We start from the raw sequence: 19,591 nt of genomic DNA, 5'->3' as shown, positions 1-19,591 counted from the left end.
CAAAATTTCGAAATATACAGCATTTAGACCCAATGTATAGCAAAAGCTTGACAATAATAACATATTTTAACACAAAACATATAATATATATATATTTTTTAGCCTTAATTTTTTAAAAATTTAAATAAATATCAAGTTTTGCAGTCACATAAAAAAAATCAGTTTGTGGAAAACGGTTGGACACCAGTGCTTTACAGTTGAATCATTATTTATGTTTATGAATGTCTTTTCTTTTACCACTAGATGGCAGTGTTGCGTCATTGCAGTGCTAATGATGTTCTGAGATGGGGACAATTTGTGTCATAAGCTTCAATTATTTAGTAGTTATTACTATATTATCCTATATATACATTTTCCTATAGTATAATCTGGCCTGTAATATCTCTCTATTGAGTAAATCTATTATTTTCTTTTGTTTTAATATATGTGTCATTTCTTGTGAGGTTGTTTTTTGTGCTAGTTATTCACATGATGTACATGATGATTAAAAACAGAAAAATATACAAACTTTTTCAGTGCTTTGGTTCCGATTTTCTACAAGAAAAGCTCTGATAAAACATTCCACTGTTCTCAAATATCTTAATTTTTATTTTTCTACACAAAATAAGATGAAAAATAAATAAACAAATCAAGAATAAAGAAAATCAACCCATCAGTAATAAATAAATAAATATAATAATAATAATAAAAACTTAAGAAACCACATATAGTTGGTGGGTAGACAAATGATTTTTTTCGGATTAAAATGAACAAAGCATTATTAGAGCCCTGTAGACATGACAAAACACGACTATAGTCACATTTATACTCTTTTTATTTACAACATATTCCGCAACTGCAGGGTCTTGAGACACATGCTAACTCGCAAACTAGAGAGCTAGCGACCTAAACGGTAGCCTCCAAGTTATTTCCTTTCAACTTAAATAGCCAAAAACTTACCACTTCCACACGGATAGGGAGGATAACTATTAACAGTTATTTAACCTTTAACATGAACATTAATCAAACGTAATAATTTTTTCTGATACCATATAGCATCCATATCAAACTATTAAACTTTCATATCAAGGCAGGGGCCTCAAACTAGTGTCCTGCGGGCTACATTTGGCCCGCGGGCCGCATGTTTGAGACCCCTGTTTTAGATTAACATAGATGCCATTTATTTTGGTCTGCCTGGTTTTAATTTACCAAACTTAAAGAGAAATAGAAATAGAGAATGCTGTAAAAGCCATTGCTGGTCCGCTCTCTACTGGGGAGTCACCGGGGCCATCAAGTCTTAAGTATCCTTTTTTTTTTTACCCAACTCCAAGCACTGTGACGTTCCAGTGGTCTGTTTTTTTCTACTCTGTACACATAATATGCAAACATCCATCCGTCTGTCAAATAAGTTGTGGTCATGCGATCGACCTTTCACCAAATGCAGTCTCTATGCAGATGTTCTTCACGTCTGGCTGCTAAAACCCCCCTACCTCCAAGACCGTCGATGGTGCTTCATCCTTCGTGCCGAGAAGAACTCCTACTGTCATCTTTGTGTAGGGTGCACTCCCGTTGCTTTGTGCCATACGATGTTATTTATATCTACAGGTGAGGTGAAAGCCACAAAAGCCTGATGCTCGCTGGCAATTCATTTGTCTTGTCTTGACCTTTTCCTGCACACAAAGTCACAACTGCATCGCCTCCAGAACAAATTATAGCGAGAGACAAATTGTCCAAAAGCGTAATGTATGGCCTCAGTGGTAGCTTGCCAGTCTTTGATTTATGACGTGATATCACGCTAGAGAGATTAAGTGTAATTAAATGGATTTGGGATGCAAATATTTTGCTATTTTACAACTAACTACCGTGTTGGGCGTGCTGCTTGTTTAAATTACCTCTGGCGCCGCAACCCTGCGAGCCCAGCCCCGTGTTTGGTGTTTGTGTGGAAGGATTAATCTTTCCCAGCACATTATTGAATGCGTTCCCCCTGCTTGGGAGCAGCCGATAAATTGCACTTGTCACAATGCCCCTGCACCTGCTCTCCATAGCCTTGGAATTCTCCAACAAAGCATCACAATTCTGAAGACGGCACTCGGGGGGCTGTGGAAAAATAGAGTCGCGACAAGGATGGGGGGGCTGCTTGTGAGGCACGCAAACGGGGGTAGGGGGACAAGCCTTAGAAGTAGAAGCATTGCATAGGGAGGCAGATGGTATGGAACCTGTTGTCCCACATGCAAAGAAGGAAAACGTTTGTGTAAGGTACATAAAAGATAAGGTAACATGGTTTTAAAAAAATGTTTGAAATGCATAAATATGATTAGAGTATTTAAGAGTAGTAATAGTTCATGTCATACATATAAAATTCAGTTGTTTGTTTCTAAAATAACCAAATCTCCATTGTTGGCGTTTGGGTGTAATACCGCAATGTCCACTAGGGGGTGCTAGCAGCGATGGTGGTATAGAGTAGGTGACAAAACGACAGAGGAAGAAGAAATCCAGCGGGTCAATATACGTCAAGTCATCGTGGATTGTCTTCCTTATTCTGTACCACAGGTTAGTACAAAGTAGAGATAATTTATATTTTAACGGCTGTAAAGAGTTTAGAAAGTTGCTAGAGTAAACAGCTGACTGCTAAGTATTTGTTACAAAATGTGTTGTAGAGCATTTGAACATAAGCGAAATGGCTAATGCTAGCAAGCCTGAATGTACAGTTAATAGCATGAAGCAGGCTAATTGAAATATGTGCAATGTGTCTGGAAACAAATTGGTAATTGTTGATGTTATCATCTTATGAGATCTGAAATGTTGCTATTTTTGAGAGGAAGAATAAATCTTGAGTGTGAATATATGTGAATATATGTCAAGTCTAAAATAACCAAATCTCCATTGTTGGCGTTTGGGTGTAATACCGCAATGTCCACTAGGGGGTGCTAGCAGCGATGGTGGTATAGAGTAGGTGACAAAACGACAGAGGAAGAATAAATCCAGAGGGTGAATATACGTCAAGTCATCGTGGATTGTCTTCCATATTCTGTACCACAGGTTAGTACAAAGTAGAGATAATTTATATTTTAACGGCTACGTATAAAGAGTTTAGAAAATTGCTAGAGTAAACAGCTGACTGCTAAATGTTTGTTACAAAATGTGTTGTAGATCATTTGAACATAAGCGAAATGGCTAATGCTAGCAAGCCTTAATGTACAGTTAATAGCATGAAGCAGGCTAATTGAAATATGTGAAATGTGTCTGGAAACAAATTGGTAATTTTTGATGTTATCATCTTATGATATCTGAAATGTTGTTATTTTTGAGAGGAAGAATAAATCTTGAGTGTGAATATATGTGAATATATGTCAAGTCTAAAATAACCAAATCTCCATTGTTGGCGTTTGGGTGTAATACCGCAAAGTCCACTAGGGGGTGCTAGCAGCGATGGTGGTATAGAGTAGGTGACAAAACCACAGAGGAAGAATAAATCCAGAGGGTGAATATACGTCAAGTCATCGTGGATTGTCTTCCATATTCTGTACCACAGGTTAGTACAAAGTAGAGATAATTTATATTTTAACGGCTACGTATAAAGAGTTTAGAAAATTGCTAGAGTAAACAGCTGACTGCTAAATGTTTGTTACAAAATGTGTTGTAGAGCATTTGAATATAAGCGAAATGGCTAATGCTAGCAAGCTTTAATGTACAGTTAATAGCATGAAGCAGGCTAATTGAAATATGTGAAATGTGTCTGGAAACAAATTGGTAATTGTTGATGTTATCATCTTAAAATAAACTTGTGAGTGTATTATGTTTAATTTACAATATTTCTTATTTTCTTGTATCATTTTCTTATATTATGCACACATTCTAAAAATATGAATTTCCTACGGGAAATATTGCTTCAGATTTATTCCATGATAAAGTATGGTGTTACACTTTTTTTTATCAGCTATGAGCAACCACCTGAGTATTAGAAGTACGGTAAAGCTGCTCAAACCGTGCACAAAAATCAATGAGATAGTTTTTTTTTTGTTCCGCCTGTTTGAACCCGCTCAACAATTGCAACAGTTGCCATAACCGCGTTTGCGTCCACCGGGCTCCTTGCTACGCTCGCTATACTTACACTGTCACCCGAGTCGATATTCTGTACACTTCATTAAACTCGATAAAGACTATTGAATGTGTGTGTGAAGATTGGATGCGCCTCTCCCACCTACTGTACTCCATTCTTTATTCACTCTACCTGAATCATGTGACTATGTTTATATGTTTATATCCCGGGTTTCTCCATTAGGTGGCGCTTTTACACTGGACTTCAGTGGTATCCTTCAGAAGCTCTTTTTCTCCAGCTCAGCTCATGCATCTTTATTCATACCCCTCCTCATACTCTTGTTTTTTTATGCCGCGCCCCAAAAGGTCACATGGTGTATATTTTTCTGTGTTTCTGTTTGTTGTTTTTGTCACATTTGGTTGTAAATGGTTTGTCGGGGGGAGCTCACACATCAGTGATTCGCCTCATTTGGCGGTACGGGAGAAAATGTGTTTCCCTCCCCAACAAGGCCATTGACACCTGTTAAATGAATTCCTCCACGTCTCCCACTCCATCGTCTGCCTCTTTTTTTTGTTTTCACTCACTCATTCCTCACCCTGTCGTCTCCATGTCCTCACTCCCCACCCCACCCGGCCACTCTTCTCTCTCTTTCACAGTTTCATCCCCAGAGGTGAAGAGCAGTCTCCTGTAATTACCCAAGTGTCTGTGAAATGAATCATTGGGTGGCTGATTGAGCTGCGTGATGGGAAACATCCATCGTGAGTATAGCACGACTGACTACTCTCTGCAGCCCCGCAGCAGGAGCCTTGTGTGCTGGCGCTCAAGGCTGCCTGCCCGGCACGTGCATATTTGATGCCTCTGCTGAGACAGACTGGGTGTGGTCTCCAGCTGCTGCCTGCTCTCCTGCAAACCGCCATGATGGTGGGCTGTGATGTAAAAGGCATCTCGTCTCGGCTCACTGCTGCTGCTTGGAATTTGGCGGTATTTTTTTTGCAGTATTGTTTGTCTTACCGGTTACATTTTGGTATATTTTCCTCAGACCATTCAGAAACCTGGTGGTTCGCACGTCGGCTTTACAGTTTGGAAATCCTGGTTGGAATTACCATTGAAGTATATTTTATGTGGCACTTCCATAGACTGATATACTAATACTATCGGAACACAACATACAATAGCAACCTGAAACATCAAAATGCCCCAGAGAAAAAGTGGTGGAAAAAGCTCATAAGGGATAGAATATTAGTCTACATTCTCTTTCACATTTTACCAGAGTGCAACAAGAACATGTACAGTTTTTCATACAAATGTCACATAACTGCTTAGGTAGATTTAGCGTTACCGGGGCTGGTTTCTGAGCGAGCGCATACGGTACCTCACGAAAATGAGTAGACCTCACACATTTCACCAACAATTTTTATTTGAGTATGGGAAACTCTGTTGACCTGAATGTTGGATATGCAGTATTTGTGATTCAGCATTCACGGTAGGGTGGTCCTTATTTTTCTACTTTTGAAATTTCATGCTCTCACCCCACCAATATGTTAGGATAACTGAAAAAAACATTTGGGCCAACAACTTTGAAGTTTGACATATTCTGTTTCGCACATTATGATAATTTGTGCAAACATGTTTTATTGGTTTAATAATGATCATTAATTTGAGTTTATGACAGCATTGGACTTATTGTTTCTTATTATGATGCAGAATATGTGAAGTACATATTAAATATGAGTGACAACAGTTCAATGGCATTATTGCTTAGATTATACTATGGTTCTGATTTCATTATTTGAGATACAAGCATAAGAAGTTTGTTTCATCTTTTATTTCAATGATGTCATTTACTTGTATTTTGCTGGTTACCACTCTGTCACAGTGACTAGTCAAACTAATTTATGCCTCATTGATGTTTTTTTTGTTAAGCGTTGAGATGTCAGACTTTGTTGAGAGGTCCCTGAATGTATAGTTCGCTACACTGCGACTCCGATTACTTTTGTTCTACGTTCATAATCATTCATTAGTAGGGGTGTCTCAAATCTTGCAAGATGTATCATGGGCACTAGGCCTGGGACGATAATAAGCTTTTTTTCACTTTTCTGACCTACAAATGTAGTTAGGAAGAGGTTTTCACCCTGTGCGTTAGTTTCGTTAGCCTGAACAGAGTGAGCCCTTTTAGCCTTGTACAGTCTTTTTGTCTTGGTGTGTAACAGTGGGGCCAACAGTGGGGGAGGAGTCCACTCGCCAGCTCCGACGTAGTTTATTCTTGGCGCAGGCGAAGCGCAGCCGAAGCGCAGCCGAAGCGCAGCCGAAGCGCAGCCGAAGCGCAATGGTAAATTGGCTGACAGGCGCACAGTGCAGACACGTTCATAGAGAGTTTTTTTTTGCCTTTATCACCAAAAGATCATTACAGTCTGGATATCTGACTGAAAATAAGAATTAAAATCTACATTTTGCCTTTTAAATGATGTGGTTGTAACCTTCTGATTAGCTGTTGAAAGACTAATTTCTAAAATATTCCCGCTCCCATTTTTTCTTTTTGCATTTTGAAGCTCTACTTAGAAGCTCCGTAAGATCCAACGGTGCAAAATGTCAATTTTCAGTTGGTATTATTATTATTATTATTATCATTATCAGGAGTGTATTAGAAAATCATTGCTGAAATTGCTTTTGTCATAGAAATATACACTTTTGTGTACACTTTACAGTACTATTTTTTTTCACGAGTATTAGCACACAAGGTCAGACTTTCTAAACAATTGATGAAATTTTGACTCTTACTCATTCGAGAGAGAGAGAGAAGTAGTTTGACGACTTTTAAGAGATGCAAGTTGGCTTTAATCATATTTCTTCTCTGCACTCCAAAGTAAAAAGTCATCACGCTGGTTTACTCCCCGAGTTTTTTTTTTACGAAGAAGGGAGATATGAAAACAAACGGCATGCGACAACCGTTCTTCTCCCCAGCTGGCATTAAACATGGCACTTTGTACTGCCGAGAGGATGAGTGCTGTGACAAAGTCAATAGGACAGAGAGAGAAAGAGGAATCCATCATTGTTTAATTAGACTTTATTTCATGGAATGCCAAGCCAAATTGAAAAAAAAAAAAAACGGATGGGGGGGGGGGGGTGAAAGCCTGCCATTCTTGGCCAGAACTCATTGTCACAGATTGTGACGGGCTCGGGAGGTTCTGGTTAGTTGCTGATAGTGTTGTTTATTGTTGTCGCCGCACTCTTTCAAGCCAAGACTTAGTCCACACACAAAGACAATTTCTACATGGAATTTTCTATACTTATTAAAGCTGTCTGCACACAACATGACAAGCTGCTTTTCACTATTTTTATTTTATTTTTTTGACATGACAGCAACGTCAATCACTGATACTATCGTTTTGCAACTATCTTCTCCTCAGTGGTCCAGATATGCAATATTTGGCTAAGATGTCACCGAGGCTACATCCCTTGCCTCAAGAGTTCTCACTCGCTAAGCTGCTTATATTACCTCAGCTGGTGTGTGTGAGCGGAAACCTCAGTGGTGCTGGAAGTAGCTTTGAGGAGGACAAATGACTTCATGGTTTTTCATCTTGGTAGAAGATGATTTCAAATACAGCGGAAGGCCCCGGCAATTTTGCAATTTGACTTATGGTAGCTGAGTTTTTCATCATGTATTAACATCCGTACAAGCGTTTCCCACTGTTTTTAAGAACGAGTAAAGTGCTGCAACACTTTACATTAGGGTGGTCCTTATATGGGGGGTCAAAAGTTTGTTCGACTCTCACCCTCTAAATGTGTTAGGATATCAATAAAAACACACTGTGCAAAATTTTGAATTTTTTTTAACAATATTTAGAGGTTGCTCAAGGCCACTATTTCCAGAATTGCTCGTTTTTGAAGAAATTGTACCATTTTAAGAACGCAAAGCAAAATAAAATAAAACATTCCCTTTATTGACTAGTCACTGTGACAGAGTGGTAACCAGCAAAATACAAGTAAATGACATCATTGAAATAAAAGATGAAACACACTTAATTTTTCTGCACAAAATTTTATTCAAAACAGAAAAATGAATAAACTTTGCTTTGGTTTCGATTTTCTACAATAAAAGCTCTGATAAAACATTCCACTGTTCTCAAATATCTTAATTTATATTTTTCTGCACAAAATAAGATGAAAAATAAATAAACAAATCAAGAATAAAGAAAATCAATCAGTAATAAATAAATATAATAATAATAAAACGACAAATAATAAAAACTTAAGAAACCACACAAAACACGACTATAGTCACATTTATACTCTTTTTATTTACAACATATTGCGCAACTGCAGGGTCTTGAAACACATGCTAACTCGCAAACTAGAGAGCTAGCGACCTAAATGGTAGCCTTCAAGTCATTTCCTTTAAACTTAAATAGCCCAAAACTTACCACTTCCACATGGATAGGGAGGATAACTATTAACAGTTATTTAACCTTTAACATGAACATGAATCAAACGTAATAATTTTTTCTGGGTACATGATACCATACAGCATCCATATCAAACTTGCGCTTGAACTTTCATATCAAGGCGGGGGCCTCAAACTAGTGTCCTGCGGGCCACAGTAGGCCCGCGGGCCGCGTGTTTGAGACCCCCGATCTAAGCAATAATGCGCTTGAACTGTCGTCACTCATATTTAATATGTACTTCACATATTCTGCATCATAATAAGAAACAATAAGTCCAATGCTGTCATAAACTCAAATTAATGATCATTATTAAACCAATAAAACATGTTTGCACAAATTATTATAATGTGCGAAAACTCCTGAATATGCACAGAATATGTCAAACTTCAAAGTTGTTGAGCAACCTTTAAATATTAATCAATATTGATAAAATTTGGCCCAAATTTTTTTTTCCATTTATGCTAACATATTGGTGGGGTGAGAGCATGAAATTTCAAAAGTTGAAAAATAAGGACCACCCTACTTTACATATGTGTTAAAAAAATACTATATAACATGAGTATGCACGATATTAATCCTCCTCAAGATATATTAAATTTTTCATATGGATTCTGTAGTGAAACAAACAAAAGATATTACTTGTTTCCCCCCCATATGTTTAATTTATGACTTTTTGAACATTAGAGTGTCTGCGATTATTTGACTTGAGGTTTTTTAATATCTTTGCTGAAGATGCCGTTGACCATGCAGCCACTGTGTTGGATTGGGGACTAAATACCTTAAAGGGAAGGATAGCATGAGTGGAGCTGTGCAACTATATTGAATTTTCACGAGGACGAAGAAGAGAAAACAGCCATAATAATAAAGAACCACCGGCTATTTACCTGCAGGCCATTATTTATGACATTCTTCCTTTAGTGGGGATGCGCCCCCAATAAGCATGGAGTGACATAGGTCTGTCCTTTGGCTATTTCTAATTATATTCCCCTTCATTCTGGCTGAGTCCTGCTTTACTTTATTTCTGATATAGTATTTATTGTTTATTAAGCCCCTGCGGTGATATGTGTGATGTTATTTGTAGTATCCAGGGTCCCGGGCGTTACACCAAATTATGGATCCCTTGAATTCGATAGCTTTTCTCACATTTTGGCAACTTTCTTTGGCGTCATGATGAGATATTTTGAAGCTTTAATAAAAAAAAAAAAACAGAAGTACGCACTGTACTTGAACGCCTTGTTACACCCGCAAACGTAATAACTGCCCACAAACGTATTACAAATCTGCAGCTTTGAATGTAATAATCCCGCAAATGTAATACATTTCCCACAAACGTAATAAAATTTGCCAACTGCAAACGTAATACTGAATTTATTCCATATGTGGGAAAGTGAAAAACTGTAAATGTAATAACTTCCCCCAAATGTAATATGAGACAAAATAATGATCTTTGTGGTTATTGTTGTTGTCATTTTGAGGATTTTAACAAGATGATTTTTTCTTTTTTTTTGTGGAAAAAATATTATTAAGAGTATCATTTGAATACATTAAAGGGATCTTTAATTATTAAATTATAATTTATTTTAAATTAAAAAAGATAATTGTGATAATTGCAATTGTTTTAATCAAATTACTATTATTATATTTTATTATTTCTTTTGATTATTTCTTCCCCATATACACACAAAATCACACATACAATAATATACTGTAACTAAAACGCACATGTACGCCCACAAACAAAATGTAATAATTTCCTGCAAATGTAATAATTTTTACATTTGCAGGAATAATTTTTATTTAAAATAATTAATGATCATTAATTTGAGTTTATGACAGCATTGGACTTATTGTTTCTTATTACGATGCAGAATATGTGAACTACATATTAAATATGAGTAACAACAGTTCAATCGCATTATTGCTTAAATCAAGGGTCTCAAACACGCTGCCCGCGGGCCTAATGTGGCCCGCAAGACACTAGTTTGAGGCCCCCGCCTTGATATGAAAGTTTAATGTTAGTGCGGCCCGCGCAAGTTTGATATGGATGCTGTACGGTATCATGTACCCAGAAAAAATTATTCCATATGTGGGAAAGTGAAAAACTGTAAATGTAATAACTTCCCCCAAATGTAATATGAGACAAAATTATGACCTTTGTGGTTGTTGTTGTTGTTTGTTCTTCTTTCAATGAGGGAGAAGGTGTAGATGTCATTTGGAGGATTTTAACAAGATAATTCATTTTTTTTTCTTTTTTTTGTGGAAAAAATATTATTCAAAGAGTATCATTTGAATACATTAAAGGAATCTTTAATTATTAAATTATAATGTATTTTAAATTAAAAAAGATAATTGTGATAATTGCAATTGTTTTAAAAAAATTATTACTATTATATTTTATTATTTCTTTTGATTATTTCTTCCCCATATACACACAAAATCACACATACAATAATATACTGTAACTAAAACACACATGTACGCCCACAAACAAAATGTAATAATTTCCTGCAAATGTAATAGTTATTACATTTTCCTGCAAATGTAATAGTTATTACATTTGCAGGAAATTCAGTATTACGTTTGCAGCGGGCAAATTTTATTATGTTTGTGGGAAATTTATTACATTTGCTGGATTATTACATTCAAAGCTGCAGATTTGTATTACGTTTGTGGGTGTAACACGCCTCATAAGCGTGGGATGCACAGTGCCTAGTAGGAGGAAAAACGTTGTTCATTGTTGTGTATGTGCTCTATGAATGAATTATGAATTATGAATGAATCTGGCTGGAATCTGTCCATGCTGTCCTAACTAAAACCACGGCCCATTTTTCAGTTTTTTCTTTTGACGTGTTGACGTGTTGAATACTTGATCTGATGGTCTGTCATCTTCTTGTTTCTTCGACTTGTCAACACTGACAACAAAGTGGAATTACGTCTGTGTGTCATTTTGGAGTACAGTATAAGATAAAAAAATATCAGGTGACTAGGAGTGATGCTACTAGAAATATTCAGTTGGCTTTTCTGTACTTTTCGTACACAACAGCTCACTTCTGGTCATGTGACTGTGACGTGTAGTGTGTTGCTTGTTCTTGCTGCAACAAAATGATGTTTTAAAAAAATACTTTTTCAGGGAACCCAAAGGGTTGTTTGCAGCGCTTAAAGGCTGAAACAATAAAACACTTTATTGTTTTGACCTGAAATTGTTTCCCATGGGGACAATCACCAAGACGCGGATACTTTGGACACTGCTTGGCACTCAGAGTTAGTGAGTGCTTGCGTCTACGTCAGGGGTCTCAAACACGCGGCCTGCGGGCCAAATGACACTATTTGAGGCCCCCGCCTTGATATGAAAGTTTAATGTTAGTGCGGCCCGCGCAAGTTTGATATGGATGCTGTATGGTATCATGTACCCAGAAAAAATTATTATGTTTGATTCATGTTCATGTTAAAGGTTAAATAACTGTTAATAGTTATCCTCCCTATCAGTGTGGAAGTGGTAAGTTTTTGGCTATTTAAGTTTAATAAAAACTTAAGAAACCACATATAGTTGGTGGGTAGACAAATTATTTTTTCCAGATTAAAATGAACAAAGCATTATTAGAGCCCTGTAGACATGACAAAACACGACTATAGTCACATTTATACTCTTTTTATTTACAACATATTGCGCAACTGCAGGGTCTTGAGACACATGCTAACTCTCAAACTAGAGAGCTAGCGACCTAAACGGTAGCCTTCAAGTTATTTCCTTTCAACTTAAATAGCCAAAAACTTACCACTTCCACACGGATAGGGAGGATAACTATTAACAGTTATTTAACCTTTAACATGAACATGAATCAAACGTAATAATTTTTTCTGGGTACATGATACCATACAGCATCCATATCAAACTTTAAACATTAAACTTTTATATCAAGGCGGGGCCCTCAAACTAGTGTCCTGCGAGCCACATTTGGCCCGCGGGCCGTGTGTTTGAGACCCCTGGTATAATCTAAGCAATAGTGCGATTGAACTGTTGTCACTCATATTTAATATGTACTTCACATATTCTGCATCATAATAAGAAACAATAAGTCAAATGCTGTCATAAACTCAAATTAATGATCATTATTAAACCAATAAAACATGTTTGTACAAATTATTATAATGTGCGAAAACTCCTGAATATGCACAGAATATGTCAAACTTCAAAGTTGTTGAGCAACCTCTATATATTAATCAATATTGATACAATTTGGCCCAAATGTTTTTTTTTTTAAATTTATCCTAACATATTAGTGGGGTGAGAGCATGACATTTCAAAAGTTGAAAAATAAGGACCACCCTACTCTTGATTGTCACGTGATTGTCTGACGCTGGCGCCATCATTGTGATCCGGACCTTATCAAGCAAGACATTTCAATTGAACGCCGTCTCCCTTGTCCACATTTACTTCTTTTAACTGTGACAACTTTAATCATAGGAAATTGATATTTGAAATGCCACGTTCGGAGCGCCATTAAATCAGTGTCGGGTGTAATAATAGATACTATAAGTTGGAGCAAAGGGTCTAAATCATAGCTTTCCCATGTGGACGGTAGAACATTTTCATGATTGGCATATTCCTCTTGTCAGGCGGCTGGAATGGGCAGCAATCCATATTTTTTGCAATGCATTAATATCCCGGCAGAGCTGACAGGGCAGGCGAGTTAATCCAAAATGATCACATTCTCACTCTTAATCAATATTGCTCTGTGGCAGTCATTAACTATTTTTCATCATGCTAGTTGTCGGGTGAGAATGATATGTGGCTATTTCCCGCTGAAGCCGCCTGCTCAGCAGCCTAAGGATGGAAATGGTATTTTTTATTTTATTTTTTTTTAACAATGGGCTTGGGAAGTTATTGATTATAGTGCTTTGTGGGGGCTGTACTTTTTTAAAGCCCCAAGAGCCCCTCCAAAGAGCCACGCTAGTTGTGTTTTGAAATCAGAAATGTAGGTATAGGTTTGCACTTTTGTCATTACGGCCATTTTTGCTGCTTTTTAAACATTAATACTCCTTATTTCTAAAATCACAAATACTTCAACTTGCTGATATAGTTCATTTTCAAACAGCTAAAATAATGCATTAGGCTAAAAATAAGCAATTAGCTAAAAATGTCATCCAATACTTCTCTACAAGAGAGGAGAAATATGATCAAAAATAAAAATTCTCTACTAAAGAGGAGAAATATGATCAAATATTACAAAATTATTATTTTTTTTAAATTAAAAAAACAATAATAAAATAAAATTAATAACATAAAAATGAATACAATAAAATTAAAAAATATATATTTTTTAATACATTTTTTAAAAAAAGTTTACATATTTTTAAATTAAAAAAAAAAAGTAAAAATAAAAAAACCTTAAAACTATTAGGAAAGTTGACAAAAATAAAATAAATAAAAAATAAAAAACATAAAAAATTGACTTAAACTATATTAGGAAAGCAGGAAGTGAACAAATGTAACAGTTACTGATTGTAAAAGTACCAGATGGAGGGGTAGGATTTAATAAGCTTTGCTTCTTCCTACTCCTTTTGGACATGTGGAACTGTGAACTGATTATGGGATGCACTCAATTGGAATCTGATGCATGTTCAAATGAAATTAAACCATTACCATTACCATAATACGTGGCCCTAGAGCAGGGGTCGGGAACCTTTTTGGCGAAGAGAGCCATGAAGGCCAGATATTTTAAAATGTGTATCTGTGAGAGCCATATACATTTTTTTAAACATTGAATGCAATAAAATGTGTGCATTTTTATGTAAAACCAACAGTTTTAGATAATGGGCTCTAATTACGTAGACCAGGCACACTACTCCACGCCAATGGGGTGTGGCCAGCACACTTTCGTGAGCAGCGCAGTGTCTAATAATAAATCAAATACTTGTTGCCATTAATACAACTTCTGCTGCTGCATAGTTTTGCACCGTACTCCGTAGACGTATTTCATTCTTTTGGCCATCTTCGTCAGAAGGCTTGGTTCTGCAGCTTTAGCTATTTGACTAAAGGAGGAAAGTTTACATTTACATGTTTTTTTGACATCTCAATGACCGAGGTAGACTACAGCATTACCCAGTAATAATCAAGTTTTGGTGTTTGACCTGGAAAATATCATCAGGAAAGATAGATATGGTCGGCCGTATTGCAGCAGAATATAGATGGACGAATTAAAATGCATAAGAAAGTTGTTGATTTTGAATATTATTTTTAACAGTCATTTCTGTGATGGTTTACTTTAAAATGTTAGCAAAAATACGTTTTTATTGTGGTAAGAAATGCTTGAAAGCCAGATACAGTCATCAAAAGAGCCCTACCTGGCTCCCGAGCCATAGGTTCCCTACCTCTGCTCTAGAGCCTTTTTATGAGTACAAACGTGAGAAAAATCCACCTCACTCCACTTTTGAGTGGACATGATCCAATTAAATTAAATTAGTAAATTTAAGTAATTTAATGTAATGTAATGTAATGTAATTTAATTTAATGCTCCACCCTCGGCCATGTGTGGAGTTTGCATGTTCTCCCCGTGCATGCGTGGGTTTTCTACGGGTACTCCGGTTTCCTCCCACATTCCAAAAACATGCTAGGTTAATTGGCAACTCCAAATTGTCCATAGGTATGAATGCGAGTGTGAATGGTTGTTTAAAATGTTTAAAAAATAGTACACTAAGGGATCTGGTAGCAACAACATGGGCTTAGCAACAAAGTTAAAAACAATGCCCATAATTGAATTAGGAATCGCAACCACGGATGAGCTTCAGTTTGTCAAATGAGTGAACTTTCCTTGAAGGTTAGCCAAATTATTAGCGGAAACGTAGCGCCTCATTGATGGACATTATGGCATTACATTTAACAGTAGCACTTGCCTTGATTAACGAGACACGTGGATGTGATTAAGATGTCTCTGATTGTGCTGTCAATCTTGCAAATGGACAGGACCCCTGTGGTCACCCCCGTGCCATTCCAGTCCAAATGGCCGGGCGTGGGGGAAGCGCCTCCTCGTTTCCTGCACTCACTCATTTAAAAGACCCCTCCGCCCGTCACTAAATCTCCTTTCCGGCCCATCTGGAGACGGGGTTTTATACGGGACAGAAGTCCACTCAGGCTAGCCATCACCTTTACGGTCCTCACTGATACAGCACTCCATTAGCATTAACACCGGGCGACACGTCGGGAAATCGAAGTGAGACAGTAATAGGAGAGGTGGAACACTGCGTTTGATGAGGGCATGTTTGAGTACTTCATACAATTAAGTGTGTATTTAGTATATAATATCACCAGCCGGTTTCCTCTGCTGTAGCATTTATTAGGAGTCAAAATCCATTTTTGCATCATGTGGTTGAAATATTCTTTTTATTAACCCTCCTCTTGTGTTAGGGTCGGCACTGACCCGTTTTACATTTTAATGCATAAAAAGAATCACATAACATTTGTTTATTGCATTAAGACTTTTTGACTTTGTCAGGAAACTATTTCAACAAAATAAAACAAAAATATTTTTTTTTACAAAATTTAAAATGATTTGGTTGAAATTATGACCACTGTATTGTTAGGGTCCGTTTTGACCCGGTTATAATAATTTGACTATAAAGCAATATTTTGAGCCAAAACTGAACTATTACTATTAGCCAACACAATGCTCATTTTTCGGCCCTTTGTTTTGAGTTGTGGGCTCCTATAGAGCAGCTACACACAATAACCAAGCTTGAGTGGGTTAAAAGATTAGAATACAATAAAAAATATTGTGTTCATTTTTCAGCCCTTTGTTTTGAGTTGTGGACTCCTATAGAGCAGCGACACACAATAACCAAGCTTGAGTGGGTTAACACAGGTTAGAATACAATAAAAACTATTGTGCTCATTTTTCGGCCCTTTGTTATTGAGTTGTGGACTCCTATAGAGCAGCTACACACAATAACCAAGCTTGAGTGGGTTAACAGGTTAGAATACAATGAAAACTATTTTTCGGCCCTTTGATGATACCAGAAAGCTAACACAAGAGGAAGGTTAAAGCAGACACATTAGACCACATTAACCAGTTTTCCCCAAAGGACACGTGTCATTCCATTTGTCAGGTTTTCCCCCAGTACGTCATTCCGACTATATGTACACAATATATTTTTCTTTCTTTGACATTTTCATCTTATTGGACCACGCCGACGCCATTAATTATTCCGGCCGTGCCGTTACATGAACTTTACCGCTCGCATTGGATTTTGTTGATAAATGACACGTCCGTGTGTTGTTGTTTGCTCACATACGAACTCCGCAGGAGGGGCATTCATCAAATTAAGCCGAAAAGCCGAGCTGATTAATGATTATGACATTATGTTTGGAGAGGAAAATCAAATGAAATGTACACACACTTTGGCAGACACACGCTCCAGTGATCGCAGATGATGTACTTATTGTCAAATATGGCAAATATTTATCAGACATTGCTACACAGCGTAATGCAATGCAGTGCAAAATAGAATACACTAATAATAATACCTCTGAAAAGTTGCTGATACAGTGATACAGGTTTTGGATTACATGTAGCTTAGCACCTTGGGGTCTAACTCCTTACTGGTGAGAGTTGGAGAAGGTGACAGGGAGGAGAGAAGAGTGACAGGCAAGGAGGCGAGCGCAGGGACAGTAGAGGTGTCAACGTTGCTTTAGAAGGCAAAGAGTAACGTGGGCTGACAGGTGAACTCTGGAGAGGGTTGGGGGGACGGGGAGGGGAATCGAACGTCATGCATCCAGCTCCTCTGTACCAGTAGAGCGTAGGTGTCAAGCCCGGCAGGTGGCGGTGGGGTGTGTGTGTGTACGAGAGGACAGAAGGATCCCTGCATATGGCTTCAGAGACGTGCAGCTGTGGGGCGGCGCCCCTCCCACTCCATGCTAAGCGGCTTTAATGAGCAACATGTAACAACAGCAGAGGACACAAGGACGCAGGAGTGATAATCTCGTCACACAAGCCCATGTTCAGATGGCTACCATGCTCACAGTCAGTGCACGGTACATCCCACACATCCGCAAATATGCAAATTTTTGTTCAAAATATTTTGTTCAAAAATATTACATGTTTAAGGCTTATTCTTTAATCCTTTAATTCTTACATTACTCAATATGACATCTGACTCACAGTGTCATTTGACAAAGATGCTAAATTCTTCATACAGCAACTTAGCACTCACAGGATAGCTAAAAAATGTATAATACAAGTCTAAAATATGACATCTGACTCATAGTGTCATTTGACAAAGATGCTAAATTCTTCATACAGCAACTTAACACTCACAAGATAGCCAAGAAATGTATAACACAAGTCTAAAATAGGACATCTGACTCACAGTGTCATTTGACAAAGATGCTAAATTCTTCATACAGCAACTTAGCACTCACAGGATAGCTAAAAAATGTATAATACAAGTCTAAAATATGACATCTGACTCATAGTGTCATTTGACAAAGATGCTAAATTCTTCATACAGCAACTTAACACTCACAAGATAGCCAAGAAATGTATAACACAAGTCTAAAATAGGACATCTGACTCACAGTGTCATTTGACAAAGATGCTAAATTCTTCATACAGCAACTTAGCACTCACAGGATAGCTAAAAAATGTATAATACAAGTCTAAAATATGACATCTGACTCATAGTGTCATTTGACAAAGATGCTAAATTCTTCATGCAGCAACTTAACACTCACAAGATAGCCAAGAAATGTATAACACAAGTCTAAAATAGGACATCTGACTCACAGTGTCATTTGACAAAGATGCTAAATTCTTCATACAGCAACTTAGCACTCACAGGATAGCTAAAAAAATTATAATACAAGTCTAAAATATGACATCTGACTCACAGTGTCATTTGACAAAGATGCTAAATTCTTCATACAGCAACTTAACACTCACAAGATAGCTAAGAAATGTATAATACAAGTCTAAAATAGGACATCTGACTCACTCAAGGATTCGTCTTCCATTCTCAAATGGCTGAATTGCAAGTTTCTGACTCAACATAAATTACATGCACATTTGTGCTCACGTTTAATAGGTTGTCCATCGGCTTCCAGTTTAATTAAAATTTCCAAGCTATGGCAAGATATGGAAGATTAGGATTTTACAGTACGTAACGGTCTAATACATAGAATGCCAAATCCCAGCTTCATTTACAGTAGGAGGGGTTAATAGAGATTAAATACACAGTTTACCTTCCTGGCAGCTGTTCCTCAGTAGGATAACAACCAAGAGTCAGCGAATCTCTTTACTCAGGTGAGTGCACCATCTGGAAAAATATGCGTGCCAGTGGGTACTTCCTGCAACCGCTGTTTTGCATGAGTTACTTGAGAAACGAGAACCGAAGAGGTCCCATAGTATTGTGTTTTACAACCATCGGAAGTGTGCGTTGGCCAAAATTTGCATTCGGTAACCCGGATTGGAAACAACACTTTGTGTGTTTGTAGCTTTTGTAGCTTTAATGCAGATGAGCTGTGTTCTCCATCCACTTTTTTTCCGACATAACATTATGGAGTGGAGTGGACGCAAACTTTAGCAACACAGTGCTAACGTGACGCTGACAGGTTAACGGCAACAGGTTGTCGGAGCTCCTGGCATTATTTTAAGATGTGTAGGGAAGCCTGTGTTTTCTCTTTCTCTTTTCTTTTACGCTCACCTAGCGAGGGTTGTTGAGTCAGAGGTGACATTGCGTCCACCAGGAAGGATTTTTTTTTCTTCATGATGTCATAAAAAGCTTCTGAGCTCCTCTTCTCTCAAAAGTGGAGAAAGTAAAATAGCACATCTGACTCACAGTGTCATTTGACACTGTTTGTTTGGTACTCATCAAAACACTCTACTGTTGCTGTTAGAGCGCCATTAAAAGCCACTTTTGCATTACGAAAAGCCCCCATGATTAATCTTTTTTATTTTTATTTTATTTTTTTTAATTTAATTTAATTTTATTTATTTTTTTAATGTTACAAATCAGTGTTTTCCTGCCCAGAACCGAGAATATATTCTTGTGGCTTAAAAAAACAAACGGTGACAAATGTCAAAAACACATTGTTGCCCTTTGCAGGTGGCTTTCATCCGACTTTGTGCAACCTTCAAGT

This window comes from Doryrhamphus excisus, linkage group LG8, assembly GCF_037039965.1.
Source record: "Doryrhamphus excisus strain RoL-2023G ecotype Guam linkage group LG8, RoL_Dexc_Guam_v1.1, whole genome shotgun sequence".
In the NCBI taxonomy this organism is placed as follows: Eukaryota; Metazoa; Chordata; class Actinopteri; order Syngnathiformes; family Syngnathidae; genus Doryrhamphus; species Doryrhamphus excisus.
This window is presented reverse-complemented; position numbering follows the sequence as displayed.